Here is a 15,969-nt window from a genome sequence, read left to right as displayed (position 1 = left end):
GCTCCCAGGCAGAATCTTAGAAGCTAAGATGGACATTCTTTTCTGTGTGTCCTTTGTTTAATGATCATTTGTTAAAATTATGTATCTAGTGAGCAATGTTAATGATGCTTATATAATTAATAAATTTAAATTTCCATAGTATAAGTCAAAATCTCTTAAACACTTTGATGTTGAACACAAAATTAGTCAAATCTCAAAAGATTTCAATAAAGTCATAAATCTAATGAATCAGATTATTTTAAATGATTCCAAATGCCTCATACACATAAAGTATTATAGTTATTATAAAAATTATTAGAGTACTTACTTCAAAATATCAATTCCATGGATTTATTTTGTTTTATTATTATCTCTATACTAATTTCTATACTTATCATACATAGATAATTTTATGTGTTCCTGAAGTTATGACTTAATTTATTTATCCACAGTAATTTTATCAATCCTCAATCAAAGAATATAACACCAAACTAGCTGATATTGTATATTCTATTTCATTGACCTATGCATTCCTCATTTTATCAAGGGATATGGGATACATCTTCTAAGTAGATTAAAACCTGAATCAGTGTTTATTGGGCTGGGCCTCTTTGCAAATGAAAGTTTACTTGCTGAATAAGTGGTATTTGCCAAGTCTGTATGCCTTAGAATAGTCTGATGCTTACCTAGTTTTGGCTTCATGTCAATAAAATATTGGTTAGAGAGTCTTATACCACTTTTCACAATTTACTTCTCTATGCCCTATTATCATTTTATAATTAGTAGGGATATCCAGAAGTTTCATAGCTGAGGAGATTAGGAACTGAGTTTATATAGACAACTTTTGGTTAAGGTTATGCAGATAACCTTATTTTGCCACAGGTTGTTGGATTCTTTATGACTTATTCATTGTTCTTTGAAATCACCCCTTTGGCTGAAATATATAGAAATTTTTTTTTCAATTATACATATTTAAACAAAATCAATAATTCTCTATTAAAATTAATTAAGTACATATCATGGCTTAATGTACTTGCTCTACTTTTGTATTAAATTTTCATGAACTAAACTTTATTTCTAGTTTTTTCATATTCGACATAATTAAAAACTCATGTTTTTTCACATCTAACTCAATTTTATTAATTATAATTAAAATTATCTTTTTTATTCATAAATTATAACTTATCTGTTGGAGATAACATTTAGCTAAACCTTTATCATTTGACATATGACTGAAAATTTTAAAAGCATGTTTGATTTCTGGGAACAATGAGATATTATGGGTTTATTTTGCTTACCCCCCATTCCATTGTGTGAGATCATCTCCAGATAGACTCAATTCTTTTGAAAAAAAAAGATTTTAAAGAAGAATTTCAGGGTGCTATGAAAACTTACCATATTGTTTTACATGGATATGTTTATGATGAGAATTCCAATGATACAAGATATTTGTGAGAGATCTAGAAAAACAAACGATCATTAAGATCATGAGTTTATATTGATCTTCCAGTTTAACCACAAAATTAGTATTATTTTTTAAAAACTTATCCTAATATGATTCTATGCTTTTCAACATACCTAGGTGAAAATTCACCATGTTCTTTCACTTATCTTCAAGGCTCAGAACCCTGCTTTTGCCAGCATACTGTGAGCTAAGCCATCTTACTGAGACTAAGCCCCAGTCACTAAGTTTATAATTCTAATACAAAAATTAAAAGTGAGAGGTCATATGCATGAGGATAATCACATTTGTATGACTAAGGCACCTTCTCATGCAGACAGACATAAGAATGAAAGCCAAATCAGAACCAGAAGGCTGTTTGGTGAGAATGGAATCAAAATGAACACAATTAATTAGTTATATTAGACAAATCTTTTAGGCTGGCCTATATTCAAGAGCCTGTACCCACAGCAGAGTCGATCTTGTCAATAGAACTACCATAACTAAGTGCAGGAATAAGACTACAATCTTTTGGACAGCTTTAGAATGGGCACTGCCAAAATTAGCAGAGATATTAAAAGTCAATAGCCAAGAAGAACTGATATCAGCTTGAGTCAATAATGAAAAATTTGCAAAAAGAAAAAAAGTAAAACAGTATAACTCAAAAAGGAAGACAGACAGAGAGAAAGGCAAAAATATGATTCAACGATTCTTCTACAATCTGGCTCCAATGCAAGAAACATTCTTATCTCAGAACTTAGACAAAAATGAAACAACAACAAAAATTTAAATGAGTTTGCAATATCAATTAAATCATCAAGAAGAAAGCATCTGAGTCTGAGATGCATGTGAATGGAATCTTAAAGACCTTGGAGTTTATAATATTTGGTCGAATGCATGTCACCAAACTTTAATGATTTAGAGAGAATAAAAATAGGCATATTCTGGACAAGTCTCATTTGCTATCAAGTCCCATTATTTAATTTTTTAAAAAATTTCAGATGCATTTGGTTATCACAACAGTAAAAGTGAGATGTAAAGAGAATTAGAAGTTATCAAAGATTGCTAACCTATGACCAAGAAAATAGAAAGGCCAACGATTAACATCATTTTTACTTAATTATTCAATAATTAATTAAAGTATTTATCATTCTTTCATTTGTTCATTGGCATTTATGCACTTGTATAAATAAGGCGTGAGGCATTTCTTTAATGAGCTCACAAGTTAGGAAGGATGAATAATTCATTCAATGATGATACTCCATCATAGATTGGATAATAGATATATTTACGTACAAGGTAGAATAGAGGTACAAAGAAGAAATCATTATAATTGGTTAAATTAATCAGACAAGTTTTCACAGAATTGTAGATATTTGAATTGTATTTTCAAAGAAACTTAGGAGTTAACCAGTATGACAAAAAGGAAAGGAAATTCCAGGGATGGAACAAATTATTTCACTGTTGAGTATATGTAAGTCATATGATATGGGTGGGCAGTTCTGTGCATATAAGGGACAAGAGGGAGACAAAGCTGGAGAGGAAGATGGAAATAAAGGCTTGGAAGCCTAGCAAAGTATACTGATGATCAACAGTTAAAATCAAATCATCTAAACTTTAAAACTTTCCAATGACATAGACCATAGAGCCAAGACAATGGTCCTAAATATTTACACAGCACTCATTTCATAGTTGACAGAGCATTTTAACATATCTTACATTTCAAATAAAACTCCATGACTTCAGGAAAGGTAGAGAATTGTTTCATCTGTTAGAAACATCTGTTTCTCAGATTCAGGTAAGGTACTGAACTTCATATAGTAAGAGAGTGACTCAGGAAAAATGCTCAGATTATTTGACAATAGGTTCTAGAACTGCCATCATTTTACTATTAGTATATCCACTACTCCCCTCTGTATGTTTTTGAGGGTTTAGAAGCAGTTGTTCTAGATCTTACTGTTTGCTGTACTGTACATAAATTTTACTCTTATTTCTTCCTATCGTCTTTTATTACAATCAATCATCCAATTGTAACTATTCAGGATTAAGCCTTTCTCTGACTTGCCCTTCTGCATCTGCAGCACTTAAGATCTAATACAGTAAACTGCAACTGCATCTCATTAAATAATTAATTGTATGTCATTTAAATGCATGCATGTGTGTGAGAGAGACAGAGAGAGATAGAGAGAGACAGAGAGACAGAGAGAAACAGACAGAGAAGAAGGGAGGAAGGGAAGGATGGCCAGAGGGATGGCCAGAGGGACGGACAGAGGGACGGACAGATGGGCAGACAGACAGACATAGCGCAAGTATAATTTAAAAATGGCCCTTGGGCAAGCTTCAGTTTACCCATTCTCACAGATAGCTCAGGAATCTGCCAAACATTCCCCCTCCCCTCCCAAATTACTTAAACCTAGTGACTTAGCTGGCATAGCAGACCCATAGACTAACCAGAACGGCTGATAGCAGCATCGAATTGAAGAAAGTGGTCCCGAGCTTCCCATATTTGGCTGAATCTTTACTCTAAGTAGACTATACCAATGTCACCTTTATGTCTCAACAGTTAACTTTGGCATATATGCTGTTTTAGTCCTTCCAGAATGCTGTAACAAAAGTACCATAGACTGGGTGGCTTATAAACAACATAAATTTATTCCTCATAGTTCTGGTGGCTGAGAAGTCCAAGTCAAGGAACTAGTAGGTAAGTTCTGCATCTGGTGAGAGCCCATTTTCTGGTTCATAGTTGGCCATATTTTCAGAGTATCTTAACATGGTGGAAAGGGTGAGGGAACCCTGTGGAGTCTCTTTTATAGGGACACTAATCCCATTCATGAGGCTGAAGCCTCATGACTAATCACCTCTCAAAGACACCATCTCCAAATACCATCACTTTGGGGGTTAGGTTTTAACAGAGGAATTTGAGGGGAACCCAAACATTCAGTTTGTAGTGTATGGAAAACATACACTTCCATTTAGGAGCGTATTTAACTGCTACTTACTTCATACAGTCTTCTCTGTACAGAAACATTTTCATATTTTTGCCTCAAATAAACTTTATACTTTTTAGCTTATTCTGTTAATTTAGCTCTTTCAATTATATCGCCATCTTCTAATGATGTCTGTACTTTAACATAAAAGCTTTCTGAAAAGCATTTTGCTTTGTATCAAGTTGCTATTATACAATAATCTATCCTAAAGGAATAATTCTAAAATGCCAACAAAAAGTTTTATATACAAAAATGTTCAATGAAATGTTATTTATAATCATTGAAATCAGAAAAGCATTACTGGATAATCTATGCTCAATCAGTATTTTTTCAATGAGTAGGTTTTATAGCACAGAAAATTCCTCCCTGAGGACTTCTTATAGCATGTACCCTATGTCTCCCTAAGAAGCCAGCAACTATTGTGCTGTGATCTTTTAGTCATTCATCTAATGCCAGTCATATGAGCATGGGTGATAGTATACTCTATAGCTAAGTTAAAAATAAAGTATTTCATTGTATTTCCTTCAAATAAGGACGATGCCTTATCACATAAGTGGCAAGTCTATGTCAGTGCCTGAACTCACTTTATTACTCTCACACGACAAATAACATCACTAATTCTGACATTAATTTCTGCCAAATCTAGGCATAGCCTCTGAATCCATTGCATCTCAGGGAACAAGGATTCACCAGTCAATAAGAGCTCTGTATGTGATAAAACTAATGTGTCACATGAGTGACTATAAATGGTATGAATGACATATCCCTTTGAAAAACAGTCTGGGTGAAATCTTAAGGTAATGTCACTCTTACAAGTCTCTAAGTCAGTCACATTCAGAATTTGTGGTCCACGACATAAAACTTTGAGACATAAAAATCTGTAATTCTGGCTCTACTACTGAATGGTTTTTTTCTTATGTTTCTGTTCTCACTTAACATTTCTGGACTCTGCTTGCTTGATAAAATCATTATCATCATCATTTTTCTACAAAGCATTTTGCGAAGGTCAAATAAAAATAAGCTTCAGAAACTTAAAGCATTGTATAAATGTGTGATCATTATTTTTATTAATACTTATTCAGCAGTCAACTAATTAGTGACTAATTAGTATGTTATAATAATAAGGCTAAACTCTGAGGACACAGTTTACTAGAGCACATACTCTGTCATTGGAGGTATTTATTGTAGATATTATTTCATTATGTAGCTATTATTAGTGATAGTATCCACATTTTCTAATGACCAGGATAATGGTTCAAACAGGTAATGGTTAATTTCATTTAATAAAACAGGCTAGTCACAAAAGACCACATGTGATATGATTCCATTTACATGAAATGTTCAGACTAGGGAAATCTATAAATACAGAAAATAAATTAGTGATTGCCAGGGGCTGGGGAGGGAGTAATGGAGAGGATGGCTAACGGGTATGGCATTTCTTTTTGGAGTAATGAAAATGTTCTAAAATTGATTGTAGTAATAATCATTGCACAACTCTGTGATTATACTAACAACCACTGATCTGTACACTTTAAATGGGCAGATTGTACAGTATGTAAATTATGTTTTAAAAGAGTTGTTATAAAAATGAAGCTACATGTGGTCCTCACAGATGTTTGCAAGCAGGGCAGATTGTATTCAATACTCACATTGTATATTGGAGAAAATAGTTTAGAGGTAAAAACGCTAACCTATCTGAAATCTAAGCCTGGCTTGTACTCTTTCTACTAAAGTTTCGTTCTCATCTCTGTACACCCCAAGGAGTTGTTTTAAGAAATGTAGAAATGAATACTAATTAGATAAATTATTGGTTAGCTACAGAATGATAAAATGAATCACAGTGTTATAGTTTCATTTGTCCAAAATGGTAAATTACTATGTAATTTTGCAGCTAAACCATCTTCAGTGATGATGAACCTCTCCCATTCTCCTTAGCAGGTTACCTAGGACAGTCTGTGATCTTCTCAGTGGCTCTTTCTTCAGTCCCACAGTTTAGCACTCTTCAAAGGTGACATTATATTACTAATACTTAACTACATTTGTGGTTCCCCAGTACCACCATCTGGTCTCTTATCTCTATCTAGACTTTTGTGCTTGCTGTTCTCTTGTGAATTATCTCCCCAATTTATCAAATCAATGAACATATCCAGTCTTCAGCATTAAGGTGAAACATCTCTTCCTGGGAGACTATCTTAGAGATAACGTAAATAATGGCTATGGCCTGGAGTTTTGGGGATAAACAGATATAATTCTCATTACTTATTAGCTATGCAAAATGTGCTTAGTTTGATCATTTAGAAAATCTGGGACATAATTTATAGGATTTATTTAGGATTACATGAAATAATGCATATAAGGAACTCGACACTTAACAGAATAAACATTCTTTACGTAAAAACTTTTGCATTTGGCTGATGTTTTAAGCAAAGTTGATCATTTTCTCAATCAGTTGATCTCATTTTTCAATTAGGTAATCTCTGATTTAATATATCATATGTTATTGGAATAACTTCTTTTTTACTCCATCTCCATATTAAAATATGAGTTCTTTGGAAAACAGGACTATGTCTTTTTGAATGTTATATACCAAGCGCTTAGCAAGAAGACACATACTAGACTGTCAGTAAAGATTTCTTGAATCAATAGTTCAATGGACAGTTAGAAAGAGCCAAAAGTCTAAATTTATTAGCTAGTGCTTGAATCTTAATTCTTTCATTTACTAGTTTGGAAATTTCCTCAATTCTCAAAGTTTCAGTCTCCTAACTTTTAATATAAATTATGATAATGATGCTTACTTAATGGGGCTGTGGTATACTTTCCAAAAGATAGATTCTAAATATGCTAAGGGCTTTGTGAATTATATTGTTCTGCACAAATAGTAATTAACAGAATTTTTATATTTTAACTGATGACTTTTTTGTTTTTCATAATTTTCCTAGAGCTCTAGTGTTTGGTTTGAACTTTATAAAAATATAACTATTATTTAAGAGTAAAAATATGAGAATGTGCAATTAGAAGAAGGAAAAAGTCAAGTAGCTTTTCTTGGCCAAGATAGATTTTGCATGTCACAGAACCTATCAGAAGTGGTGATTAGTGTAGAGATAGTTGCTTCTCACAAGGGATTCTTTAATATACCTTCCTAAAACCAACCAACAAACAAACAAAAACTCGTTTCACAAGTTCTCTGTCAAATTTACTCCCATTTACCCTGGTTCCAGGTGGCTATTCAAACTTTTGGAATTTATGAATGAGTACTGATCTTATCTTGACCCTGATTTTGTGTACGTTTGCTGGCTGCTATTACCCTTGTGTCCTGAATCTTTATCCATCCTGGGTGAGTCAGAATCCACAAAGTTTCTTATTAGCATTTAAAACCCATTTTGTGAGGTTCCATTTATCTGCCAATTGTGTGGCTATTTCAGCGGCTGGACCAATTCAAGTCTTCTGCTGGGATTCATTAAAATGATTATAGATTGGAAATGGGATTTAGCCTATGGAAGAGTAGTAAAACAAAACAAAACAAAATTTATTGAGATCGTATTAAGTACTCGGTACTGTGTTATGTACTTATATATTTTCACTTAATTCTTACAGCTGCTCCAAGGGAAGCCAAGGACTTTAATCTTTTGACAAATAAATTGTGTTTTGAGATTTAAAACATTGGTTCAAAGCTATACAGTTAATCAGAGGCAAGGTTGGAATTCAGACCCATTTTACCTACAGTCTAAAGTCTTTTAATGTAGCAGTTATTTTCCATTCCTATGGGATCTGGTATCTTCATTTTCCTCAAGCTCCCATATGGTTAAAACACTGCCTGGCACAGGGTACTTATATATTCATTGATCTTTATTTATATATACTTATATTATTCATAAATGCTGCTATTATCTATTTTGACAGTAAGCACTGAATAAATGTCTCACCCCCCACCCCACTAAAGTTGTCAAATAAAAATACTTTGATCTCAATGCCTCTAAAATTAACAAAATACTTATTTTCTATAGTAATTATAATTCTTTGTCATTTTTTTCTTGTCAGGACACCAACATTTGTCTCACTTAACTCAGACTAAAATCATAAAATTATCTTGGACTTGGCACTCTGATCATTGAATGCCTACAAAGCTGATGAATTCCTGTTGAAACTACTTTCCATACCATCCCTGAAACCTGTCCTACTCAGTCCTCATTTTATCAGAATCATTTGCCAGTTTTTCCTAGTTAATCTTATAGCCCTGACACTAAACACTTCTACACTGAAAATTAGGACTGCATTTTTAAATGTTAGCAAAATTTACAAGCGTTACTTTGAAATGCTGAAATAGAATAAAAATTAACAATCTCTGATATTGTGTAGAGTTCTTTACAATTTACAAACATTTTTAAATTTGTGTATTATTTGTATTCTCAACAGCACTGGGAGGTTGGTGGTATTATCCAGATTAAAAAAAAAATAGAACTAAGGTTGAGATAATTTTAATACATGCCCAATTAGTAAATGAGAGGCAGAATTAAACCTGGTATTTTGACAGATGGTCATTTCCACTACAACTTGCTGCTTAAAACATATCCAAAGATATTTTAAAAACTTAAAATCTTATTTACCTTTTCGTTTCATGAAAGTAATTAAATGGATTATATTTTTTTAACATTTTTTAAAACTTAAGTTTATTGGGGTAACATTGGTTAATACAACTATATAATTTTCAAGTGTACATTATAACTTGACATCTATATATCCTATTGTGTGTTTAACACCCAAAGTTCAGTTTCTTTAAGCTACTATGTTTAATCCCCTTTACCTACTTCACTCTCCCCCTACACTTCTATATTTGACCCCCTTTACCCCGTCTACCTCCCTCTCCTCCCCACCCCTTGCTCTCTGGTAACCACTGGTCTATAGTCTGTGTCCATGAGTCTCTGTTTGTTTGTCCTGTTCATTTGTTGCCTTTAGGTTTATATCTCACATATAAGTGATATCATGTGATTTTCAACTTTTTCTATCTGGCTTATTTCGCTTAGCATGATTATCTCAAGGTCCATCCATGCTGTCGCAAATGGCATTATTATATTTTTAAATTGCCTTTCCTTGAAGGATATAAACAAGTTTTGCTATCCTCTATTCAAAGTATTAAAGACTTTAAAAGATGATACATTTGTTTACAATCTTAAATAACTAGAAATTTAAATATTCTATCAGGAAAAATTAGTATAATATTTACAAGCAGTGCCTTTACAAACGTTAGGAATAGATTCACATGCTAGTTCTGCAATCACTGGCTTTGTGGCCTGGCAGAGGTAATAACCTCTCTGAGTATCAGTTTCTTCACTCATAAAATGTAGGTGATAATTACCTAAAATGGGTGGAAGATTAGACAAAATTTTATATGTAAATCATCTAATCTAGTACCTGGCATATAGGTGTACAGTACAACATAACTGTTATTATGTATATTATTGTTCTAAACTTGAGAAGAATGTGCATGTATTTATGTATACCCATATTTTTTTAAATGGCACATATGCACTGAGACGCATTGACTATATGGACACACACACGTATGTACACACAGAAAGGTTACAAAAATCTTATTGATAGCAATTAACTTTATGTTTAGATTAGCAATTAATTTTATGTTTAGATTAGTTTTTTTCTTTTAAGTGTTTATTTAAAAAATTTTATAGACTTATAGACAAGTTGAAAGCATAGTACAAATAATTTCTAATTAGTCTTTACTAGATTTCATATAGATAGATAGATCTCATATATACACATACATGCTTACAGAAATAAAATTTCTGAACCATTTTAGTTGCAGACATGACGCTTCTTTACTGCTAAATACTATACTCTATTTTCCAAAAAAGAAAAAATCCAGCTTCTTATAAACAGATAATTATTATAAAATAATAATTATATTGGAAAATTATATTTCAAATATAATAATCATATATTATTTCCAATATAACAATTATTATTATGTTGGAAAATTAATATTGGTAAAATAATGTTACCTAATATAAACCTAGTCCAGAAACCACCATTCTTCTCAAAATAACATGCTGCTTTCAGCAGTTATGCTTCTTTAACTCCTTTAATTTGAAAAAGTTCTTCACACTTTATCTTGACATTTAAATTTTGAAGAGTAGAAACTAGTCGTATTGTACAACTCCCTCAACTTGAGTTTATCTCATATTCTCTCATCATTCATTCAGGTAATGCAGTTTTTGACACTGGTACCATAGAATTAATATATATATATTTTTTTTCAGTGCATCATAGCAGAAAGGTAATGATATGATGTCAAATTTTCCCATAACTGCTGTAGTTAACTTTAGTCACTTGATTAAAAACATGATTGCCAGGTTACTGTTTTTTGCTTTCTTATTGCACAGTTGAGAAAAATGCATAAATATTGATTCTCCCTAGTTTCTCACACAAAAAAAGGTAGAATGCTCTTTTATTATTTGGCATTTTTGCTTAAATATATATATATATATGAGATTACTTTATAAAAGTTCACAGATAACTTTCTCAATATATTTTTGAGACACAAATCTCCATTGCATTATATGTTATTTTTTAATTATCTGTGTTTGGATAAGCAGGTTGTTTCCTATGCTTTGAAATTACAAACTATGCTACAATGAATATTCTAGAAAATATATATTTTTGTTTTGTTGGTCATATATCTTCAGGGCAAATTCACAGAAGTAAGATTGCTGAATTCAAATGTAAGCACTTAGAGGATTTACAGCTCTTAAAAAAAAGGTTGGAAGTAGTCCTACAGATTCTTACAAGAAAATGCCAGAAAAATTGACATTTCTTGGACCCAGGGAGAACCGAGGTCTTAGGGCCAACTGAATCTGGAAAGACAGATGCATCCAGAATAAGGAGGTCTGCTTACCTAGAGTAGTATCATTTTGAGACATAAACTGACAATAAAGGGAAATTTTGATAAGTTATTTGTAAGCTAAATGTACACTTTCAGGAAAGAAATAACAAGGGGCTGCAGTTGAATGAGGGTCTATATTGTTGTGGATACTACCTCAGGGACTTAACCCAGTCCTTGTGGTGAAGATCTGAGAAATATCCTCTCACAACTCTGGGAGAGGAACCAAAAGTAATCATTGTTAGCTAAGCATAGAGTCTTATTCATAACAATGGCAAACTCTTAGAGGAAAAAGACTATTTCAGAACCTTATCCAAATTTATGGAAGGTAATTTCTTCCATTCCAATCCCTTAGCCATTCTTTCATTAAAGGGGTGGGGAAAAAAAAAAAACAGTTAACAGAGTTCAGAGCTACAAGAAAATAGATCAGAAAACCGCAACCAGGAAAGGGAGTAGGGAGGCAGAAGGAGGGAAAGGAAAAGTGTTGAATGGGTGAAGCACAAGGTTTTTTAGGTTTGTGAATTTTATCTTGTAATGGTGGATACAAGACATTATGCATTTCTCAAAACCCATCGAACTTTACTGCACAAAGTGTGGACCTTAATATATGCAAAGTAAAAAAAAAATAGAGTTCTAGGGATCACTTAATGATATGCAGAATGTGACAAAACAAATATAAATGAATTACAATGCATGAAATACTGAAGTGGATGGAGAAAAAGATAGTGACTGATCATATCTGGAAATTACTGGAATCTGTAGAACTGAAAGCAAAGAAACAGTATGGCAGCATTGTCCTCTAGTTAAAAAATTTACCCCAATAGGGGTACATGTTAACAATGTGAAACTGCTATATATACACAGGGAATGAACAATTAAGTAAGATAATGGTGGTTACTGGGAGCCAGATTTTTTAGTTGTGAGTTTTATAGATAAGCAAGAGGAAGAGACTAGAATAAACTATGTCCTAAAGGAGTCAAGTTGGAGGTATTGTTAACTTACATTTAGCTCAATATCAATGCAGATGATCACATAAAGAAAAATTTATTGTTATGTGAATGTAAGTATGCACACATATATTTTTTTGTTCTGTCATCTGATAGTGCTTAGAAACAGTGATACCCCAGAGTAAAATCACAGTCTGCAGATATAAAAGACATGAATAATTTGGGAAACTGCATTTGAGTATATGAAAATTGTGCGAGCTTCACAATTATTCTGTATTATAGAACAATTTTAAATAAAAAGTTTATGTTTTAAAAAGTGGCTTGTAAGTTTGTCAATATCACTACATTGCTATTGTGCAATGTACATTATTATAAGCAATGTGTGAGATTGTCCATTTTATTACTGCCTCTTTAAAGGAAGTTGGTATACTTTTTAAACTTTGCCAATCTAATTAATGAGAAATTATATTTTAGTGTAGTTTTACTTACATTTTCATAATTGCTAGAGAGATTGAACTGTAAAAGTTAAAATCCACTTTTATATCTCTTTTTGAATGTGATCGCACATTTTTGTCAATTTTTCTATGTCTATCATTTTCCATCAATTTGTATACTTGTGATATTAGACCTTTACATGTGATATATGTTAGAAATACCTCCTATCAATCATCTTATGTTTTTTAATTTGTTTTTAACAACAAAAAAGTTTTATTTTTAAACTTTTATTGAGTCAAATGTATTAATATTTAGTTTTATTGCATCTGGATTTTGAATCTTAGTCTTGATCTGCACTCAAGTAAATGGTATTTAAAATTTTTTTCACTTTAAAATTATCGATTTATTAGTATAGCAAGAAATTTTTTTTCCACAACATTTATAAAAGTTTGTTCTAATCTATCTTTAAATTTTTTTTTGTGTGTGTTTTCTATGTAGATAGTCATGTAGTCTGCAAATAAAGACAGTTTTACTTATTTCCAGTCTGTACGTACTGTGTTTCTTTTTCTTGCTAGGAGCTCCAATACAATGTTGAACGAAGGTCTGAAATTGGACATCCTTGCTTTATCCCTAATCTTGGGAGGAATCATTCAGTCTTTCCCCATTAAGGATGATGTATGTTGTAGGAGTTTTAAAGATTTCTTTATCAGGTTGAGGAAGCATGATCTTCACATGAGAGAAGGATCACAGAAATGGGCAGTGTTTTGTTCCTGTGTACCCCGAGACTTTCTCAGTTCTCTGGCCCCAATGCTAGTTGTATTAAGTGAACATTTCATACAGACTCATGAAAAGGAAATGTTGAGAGGATGCAGACTACCATTTTGTCTGGGACCCTAGGGCTGTCACATTAGTCTGCAATTGCCCTTTAAGAATTTGTGTAAATTTCAATTTTCTTAATAATTTTATGGCTGCTACCTTTTCCTCTCATATTCTACCAAGAACAAAATCATGTGTGTCTGGTCTCTTCATAAAGAGTTTATCACATTTTGGAGTTCAGTTCACCTGGTGTCTTGTAATCTTAGATCCCTGATGACCTAAAAAAAGCAATAATTTTGTATATATCTGGCCTTTTATCTTTGCTACTTTGGAAGTAACATTCTTTTAAAGTTGGTCATATCGTATATGAAAAGAAAGCCGGCATAAATTATTTATGCCAAAACTATTTTGAGCTCCTATCATGTGCCAAGCTATATGCTAAATGGGTTTTTGTGGTTGAAATAGAATTAACTATCTACTTGGAATAAGAAGCCCGAGGCTTGATTACAACCCTTACTTGCTGTGTAATGAATCTTAGTTACAGAGCCATTCAGTGCTTCTATTTTCTTTTCCATAAAACAATGGTTACTTTGTTGTGAATATCAGTTGAGACATGCAATATAAAATAGTTTGTTAAACATCTCTTAATTGGAAATATAATAAAATTATATTTGTAAAGCTATCTTTCAGTGTAATTTAAGGTCTCATGACCTGCAAGTGTTACATTATCATAACCCTAGCAACAACAATAAAAAGATTATTAAAGATATTAAATAATTATAAATTATTTTGAAACATGTTCAGTTGGCAACAAGCTTCACATTTCGGATTCCTTTGAATACTGTCAGAAACAGTGAAATTAGGTTGAAATTGCCCTGTCATTGTATATTATTTATACATTGGGTATGAATAGAAAAAGAACCTCATATATGAAACAAAGGTAATGGAATTTTCCTCCTGACACAAATCCTCTTGAAAAAATCAAAACAAGTGGTATAAAGATTTATTGAGCAGAGTTGTTAGAAACATAATTTGAAAACAAGAGGAGACCTTTTATTATAAAACTCATATTTTTACAGATGAGAAATAAGAAGTCTAGAGAGGTTAAGTGATATATGGTCAAAGTTATACAGAGAAATTACTGTATGAATAAGAAATCACTCCACAAGTCTTCCGACTTCTAGTCCAGTGATCTAGCCAACCCATAATATCGTGCTTCTGTCGTCAGATGCTTCATTGTTTCATTGTTTTAAAAAAAAACTTTTAGTTTTAGAACTGTTTTAGATTTACAAAAAAATTTTAAAGATAGTAGAATACATGCTATGCTGTTTCCCTTATTATTAACATCTTACATTAATCTGATACATTTGTTAAAATTAAGTAACCAATATAGATACATTATTATTAATTGAAATCCATAGTTTATTAAAATTTACTTAGATTTTACCTAATTTCCTTTTTCTGTTTCACGATCTTATGCAAGCTACCACATTACATTATATTAAGTTGTATCTCCTTAGGACCTCTTAGCTGTGATCATTTGTCGGACATTATTTTTGATTACCTTAACATAACAGTTATTTTTTTAAATGCCTACAGCACCTAGTATTCTTAGGTGGTCTCCCATCCAAGTACTAACCAGGCCCAACCCTGCTTAACTTTCGAGATCAGACGAGATCAGGCACGTTCAGGGTGGCATGGCTGTAGACTGCCTTAACAGTTTTGAGGAGTACTAGTTATATATTTTGCAGAATATCTGTCAGTTGAGGTTTTCTGATGTCTTTCCCATGATTAGAGTGGGGTCATGGGTTTCAGCAAGATCACAAAGGTAAAGTTCTATTTTAATCATATCATATCAAGAGTACATGCTATCCATTTGACTTAGCACTATTAAAGTTTACCTTAATGCCTCATAGAGGTAGAGTTATTCAAATTTTTTCACTGTAAGGTTATTCTTTTCATCTCTATTTTCCATACTTTGATAGGAAATCACAAGGTATTGTCCACATTAAGAAGCAGGGAGTAATGCTCAACCTCCTTAAGGATGGAGCATGATCCTAAATGATTTGAAATTCCTAATGGAGGATTCGTCTCTTATTTTCCACTTGTTTATTTATTAAATTATTTATATATATCGGTATGGCCACATGAATACTTATTTTATTCTTTGGGATGTAATCTGACACAACTTTATTTTGTTAACCTAATTATTCCAACTTTGGGCCTTCAGAGTTCTTCAGCTCTTTTCTGTCTCTTTGACATGTCCCATTATTGTGTGTATGTGTTTGAGCACTTCCTAACTTTTTGCCACTATAATATGCTCTAGGCTTATTTAGTATATTTCCTGCTAGAGTCCTAGAATCAGTCATTTTTCCAAGAATTCCCCCTATTGCAAATTGATATTAAAACCAAGATCTGAACACTGTATGTGCTCATTGCTACTGGGTGTCATTGTTTCCAGGAGGCCCTCTT

General features: G+C 32.3%; 1 non-coding gene across 1 annotated transcript; it reads right to left on the bottom strand.

Moving 5' to 3' along the window:
• Positions 1-15,087: 15,087 nt before the first annotated feature.
• LOC120590573 (5S ribosomal RNA) lies at positions 15,088-15,206 on the bottom strand. Its single transcript, XR_005649731.1, has one exon. It is a non-coding gene; the product is annotated as a 5S ribosomal RNA (ribosomal RNA).
• Between the last annotated feature and the right edge of the window lie 763 nt (positions 15,207-15,969).

Source organism: Pteropus medius, unplaced genomic scaffold, assembly GCF_902729225.1.
Source record: "Pteropus medius unplaced genomic scaffold, Ma_sr-lr_union100, whole genome shotgun sequence".
Lineage (NCBI taxonomy): Eukaryota > Metazoa > Chordata > Mammalia > Chiroptera > Pteropodidae > Pteropus > Pteropus medius.
The sequence above is the reverse complement of the archived record's forward strand: the minus strand, read 5'-3'. Positions and strand labels throughout refer to the sequence as shown.